We start from the raw sequence: 6119 nt of genomic DNA, 5'->3' as shown, positions 1-6119 counted from the left end.
CGATGCCTTTTTTTTTTTATTATTTATTATGCTTTATGGAATGGAAATAATATTTTAATCTATTTAAGACACTTGTGTTTTCCTTTGCAATGCATAATTCTAGATATTTTTATTTAATCCCTGATCATTACATGCATGGAAATGATAGAGGGGTAAGGAAAACCAAAAAGGGTCGGGGATTGACACATAGACCAATAATGTCACCTTGCAATTACATATTTCCACCATAGTTTATCCAATAGATTCTCAATCTTCGACGTCAATTCTTTTCGTGGCTGATCCTTCACCTCTACCACCTTGAGCAGAGACTGGTACTGCATTGGCACTAGATGGGGCAAGTAGAAAGTAGTGTGAGTCAAACCCATTAACCTCACAACATTGTAGCCTGGAGTCTCAAGAACTGGGGTTTTCATGTCCTACCAATGGCAGTTCCATTGAACCTACTCGGTTCTTCTTCCAAATACTTCTTCCAGTCCTTGATTGCACTGAATTCCTCTGTTTCTCTTCGAATTTGGAAATTCTTCGGCTGAAATCTAGCATCGGCTATAGGTTTAACCAATCGTAGTCTCTCCATCAACCATATCTGCAAGATCGTGGGTGAACCTGCGAAATAATCCGTTCCCTATCTTCTGGAAGCACTCATTTCATCCAGACCCTTGAAAGTCTCCGCTAGTATGGTGGGGACGATGTCGCACCCATCTAGGAGCTGCCAAATGAGGTCTGCAACCATAGGCGAAACACCCCTTTCTGGAGTTCGTAACAATTATCTTCCAATCATGCAAAAGAAATATGCTCTCCTTCTATTCTTTTGTGAGGTTCCTCTGGCTCCTTTTTGCCTAGAGAAAATCCTTGCTACCTTCAAAATATCCACCTTTCTGTAATTCTTGATTTCTTTGACTTCCCTCTTGGTCGATCCAAAGAAATCTTGTAAAACTTCTTCATAGTTGCTGCGCAAGGGGGGCCAAAGAGTCTCCCTAGTGGTGGTGAGAGCATGCAAGCTCGGAATTCTTTAATTGTGGGTGTTGTCCTTCTCCAAATCTGAAAACTTTATTGGAGTTTTGGATCCCAATATTGGTGCGTTTGTTGGAGCATATCGTGATGAATCTCTAGGCACATGATCCTTCCTAAGATTGGCAATCGAACGTCTTCCAGAAGAGCTGGATGGTCAAAATTCATGTCAAGGGTCCACTTTCGCAAGATCTCATCGAAGGAGGCCACCTTCTATGGATGACGCATGTTAGCTACACTCAATCAAAGAGCTTCCTTAATAAACTGAAACATGTCTTTTTTTTTCTTTTTTCTTTTTTTAGACTCAAGGATTAGTCAGCTCCTATTTGAATGACCTGGAAGGATGTCAAATGGCGGATTTTTTTTCCATATAACAGATAGAAGTGTCGAGTGGCAAAACTGGCAGAAAGGGTTTTTGAATGATAGAAATGCCAGTTTTTGTCAGATGGCAGAATTAGAGGAATGTCCCTAGCGGGGACTGGCTGTTATGACCACACTTGAGCATGACACGTTGCCTACATATCCCTTGGGAAGGAATCAGGTCAACCATAGTTTATGTAGACCAAATTGGCCAATGGCTACACGAAATATCTTTTAAGTTGGTCCATGTTGACAAGGCCCTTTAGATCCTCTCCATCCAAGTCAGTGAGACGAACTGCTTTCCCAGCCAAGATTTCCTTCACAAAATAAGGTTCGCTCCAATTAGGCCTGAACTTGCCCCTTGGGTCATGAACTGGTGCTCTTTGTTCTTGAAGTACCTAATCTCCTTCTTTGATGTTGTGTGGGCAAACTCCTTTATTGAATGCCCTTGCCATCCTGAGTTGGTATTTCTTGAGGTGATCCATAGCTTTCATCCTCTTTTCATCAAGGAGGTTAAGCTCATCATGTTTTGCTTGCATCCATTCTCCTTCAGACAATTTTCTTTCCATCTATACTTTGAGAGACAACACATGGATTTCTACGGGTAATATCGCCTCCATTCCATAGACAAAGGAAAAAGAGGTTGCCCCAATAGAGGTTCGAATTGAGGTTTGATAGGCCCATAATACGTACGGGAGCTTATCTGCCCAGTCATTATGGGTATCAGCCATTTTCTGTAATATGACTTTGACATTCTTGTTGGCTACTACCACTACCCCATTAATCTGTGGTCTATAAGTCGTAGACCGATGCCTTTAGATACCAAACTTGGTGCAAAACTAATCCGCCTTTCCCCAGAAATGTGCGCCTTAATCGGATATGAGGGCATGTGGCACTCCATATCTGCATATTAGGTTCTCTTTGATGAACGTTCTTACCTTTGTAGCTGTCAAGATAGCATAGGACTGCGCCTCCAACCATTTGGTGAAATAATCTATAGCCACAAGGATGAATTCATGTCCATTGGATGCCTTTAGCATGACTTTTCCAATTATATCAATGCCCCATGTTGAGAACGGCCAGGAAGCATTTAACAAATGGAGCTCTATTGGAGGAATGTGAATGATATTGGTAAATTTCTGGCATTTGTTACATCTCTGCACGAATGACGCGCAGTCAACTTCCATGGTTGTCCAATAATATCCCATTCTGAGGATTTTCTTGGCGAGCATCCTGGCATTCATGTGTGTCCCGCAGATTCCCTAATGTATGTCTTCCATGATGACTTCGGCTTGTTCCTCATCTACGCACAGTAGTTGTATACCATCATAGGACCTCTTGTATAGCAGGTCGCCTTGAAGTACAAACTGCGTAGCGTGCTTTCACAACCTCTTCTGCTCACTGGCTATGGAATTAGGAGGATATTTCCTTTCTCTAATGAAGTCAATGATGGATGCAGACCACAACCTTCCATCATTTGTCAGAGCATTTACTAACTCTTCATATGTTGATCCATTGTCACACCCCAAACCACCCCTGGGAGGATTAGGTAGGTGACCCGAATTGCATAACGATAATCCGCCAAATCCCATGGATCTAGAAGCAGTTATTACATTCACGGTTCCATATTCATCACATTACTACTGGTAAGATCAGAGTGCTGCAGATAACTATAATTATAATAAAAGAAAAAGTGTAGCAATACGGGAATGATAGTGATATATACATATATATATATAGTGTTCTGAAACATTCCCACCCAGATACAACCCACAAAGAGAAACTAAGATGACAAAAGCTAAAAGAAAGAAAGATATACATACATATATGTACAGGGTGAGATAACTCAACCCCAAAAACTAAAGAAGGTAAACTATAGCAGAACCACAAATAGAACGGGGATAAACTCCTAATAAAAACAAAAAAGAGTCCCCAAGATAAAAAGCATCAAGTGCACTCTTCAACGGTCTTCATCAATGACCATCGAGAATGCACGCATCATCGGCATGACCTCCGTCGTGGTCCACACCAATATCATCATAACAACCAGGGCTCTCCTCCTCGTAATGAGCCTCCATGCCACAACGGCATCGATCTGCAAAATCATCTAAAGAAAAACATATATAACAGAGTGTGAGTCCCACTGAGCTCGTGAGCAAAACATATCATCATGCATGCACATGCAACCACAATCCACATGATCCTACATGATATGCAAGTCTAGATTATTTATTAGCCACCTAACAATATAGCTAAGTCAGGTCTGTGCTACTACAATCCTCAATACATGTATCCCTGGTGCGGGCTTGGTTACCCCTTCCCGCGATACACCCATTGAGTTGTTGGAGAGGACCAGTCAGCTCCCGCATTCGTTCACCAAGGTCAACCAGACCAGCCCTCTGTGATTAACCTGTAGGGCAATCCATCACATTTCTCTTTTCCTTTTATTTCTAGCATATAGCCCATAATCACCATTCTGGTGCAAACACATTTCCTTTTCATTTCATTTCTTTTCTTTTCTCATATACACATATGGTCACCCTCATAACATCCAACACCTTAACCTTTGTTGGCAAGGGTGCGTAGCACGGGTGATGAAACTCTAACCCCATATCTATATGGCATCATATGAGTTGGGTGGTGTCAACGGCATCCCATTCTACGGGCTACCACAAGCCTCATTTCCAAGCCGACTACGGCATCTAGTCTAACATTCACAATCATCAGATTATATTCATAGTGTTGAACAACAGACAATCATTGTGTAGTAATTTGAGTAATTGAGCAGAATTAAATAACACAGCATTCAAGATTTAACAATTATTTTCCGGCATACAGTTACACATGCATATATGATAATACTTCACTCACCTGGGTCTGGTTCTAGGAACTCGGTTGCAATTTCAGTTCCAACAGCAGTCTGGTTGTAGACCTTAAGCGCGGGATCAAATCCTAGATGTAAATCAGAAATTGTCATATTAAGTTTCCAATCTGCCTCTAGTAGTCCTAGGGTTAACCTAAGCTCACTGGGTTGACCCGGTGTTCAGTTGGTTCTCACTTGGAATTCTCTGGGCCTTGCACTAGGCCTTAGGCCTATGTCCCGGTACATCATCCAGAGATGGTGGCTTAGGGGTAAAATGGTCATTCTTAGTGATTGTACCTGACCCTAGGATATAATAGGCTTACTGTGCTGCCCTCAGCCTGATAGTGCTGTAGGACCAAGCACAGGCAGGGTTTCCATCACCTGCGGGGCCCACTTGGGTTCCTAAGCCAAACCTTCTTAAGGACAGATGTGGGGAAGGGCATTTAGGTCATTTTCCACCTTCCCACATAGTATCATGGCCATTGGGTGAGGTTCCCTAAGCCAGATCAGCAATTCTGCCAACTTCCATTCACTGGGCGATGTCTCTGGGCATTGGGTGCATCTCCCAGAGTCTTCAAATCGACAACGGACTGAGATTCCTAGGTTGCAGATCATGGGCAGTGATCAAATCATCACCCCATGCATGTTAGGGCATAAGGTGATCCCTGGGGTGATCTTCATCATGGTCCATGTGGATTTTCCACTGGGCCCACCACTTGGCTGCCAGGGGCTACCCAGACAGCCCAGTAAATAGTATCACAGGGTTTTCTCCAGTTGCAGATCTGGATTTTGGTCACATGCAAGGCTGTAAACAGATGCAATATGGTGTTTCAAGGCTGCTACCACCTAGGGCTTGGTCCTATGTAGCCAGGGCTTGTGTTTGAGTTAAAATAATACCACACGCGTACGGGTCAATCGTAGCTACGGGTCGAACACGAGGAGATATACATGAAAATTAAAGTGTTAAATTAAACTAATTAAACTAATAAAAATTAATGCATCCTAACTCATAAGAATCTAATAAAATTAAGGGATTAAATTGGCGTCCTAACACATGAGCATCTAACCTATCAAACTAACGCAAATTGAAAGGAATAAAAAACCAGCCATACATAATAACCACATAAAAAGGAATAAGGGAATAAAAGTGCATCCACAAACCACAACCATATAAAAAAAATAAAAGAAATAGAGGGAGAATAAGAAGATAGAGAGAGATAAAGGAGAGGGAGAATGAGATACCTTGATGTGCTTGAACCGGATTGAACTTGCTTGCATGAATACTTGAATAAACTTACCATGACTTCCTCTTCTAAATCTTCAAGTCTTGTCATCAACATAGGAACTAGGAAGCTTTAAACTAAAACTATTACAACCATATTGAAGACATTTAAACAAAACCTATTACAACCATTAAACTAGACTTATGAAATCAAAACTAAGAACTTGAAAGAACTAGACTTATGAAATCAAAACTAAGAACTTGAAAGAACTAATCTTATGAAATCAAAACAAAAAATTTGAAAGATCTAATCTTATGAAATCAAAACTAAAAACTAGAAAGCCAAAAATCACAATTTAGAAGGAAAAGAAGAGAAGAAATTTCACTAAAAAAACAAGAAAAAAGAGAAAAATAGAAACTAAGAGAGATAAAAATCCTAGCTACATAAACCTTCTATTTTTTAAAAAGTAACTTTCCTATTCTATTCTTATGCTTCCTTTTCTTTGTAGATATCTTCTCCAAGCAATGAGATCAAAGCATCTTTGACTTTTCAACCTTCCATAGATGAGAGAATATCTTTCAAAAGAAATCTATCCCAAGTAGAATTCCAAAAGTGCCCTTGAAAAGTTGGAGGAGAGAGAGAGCAAAGGTGATGACTAAGATTTC

Source organism: Telopea speciosissima, chromosome 4 (assembly GCF_018873765.1).
Source record: "Telopea speciosissima isolate NSW1024214 ecotype Mountain lineage chromosome 4, Tspe_v1, whole genome shotgun sequence".
NCBI classification, from domain to species: Eukaryota; Viridiplantae; Streptophyta; class Magnoliopsida; order Proteales; family Proteaceae; genus Telopea; species Telopea speciosissima.
This window is presented reverse-complemented; position numbering follows the sequence as displayed.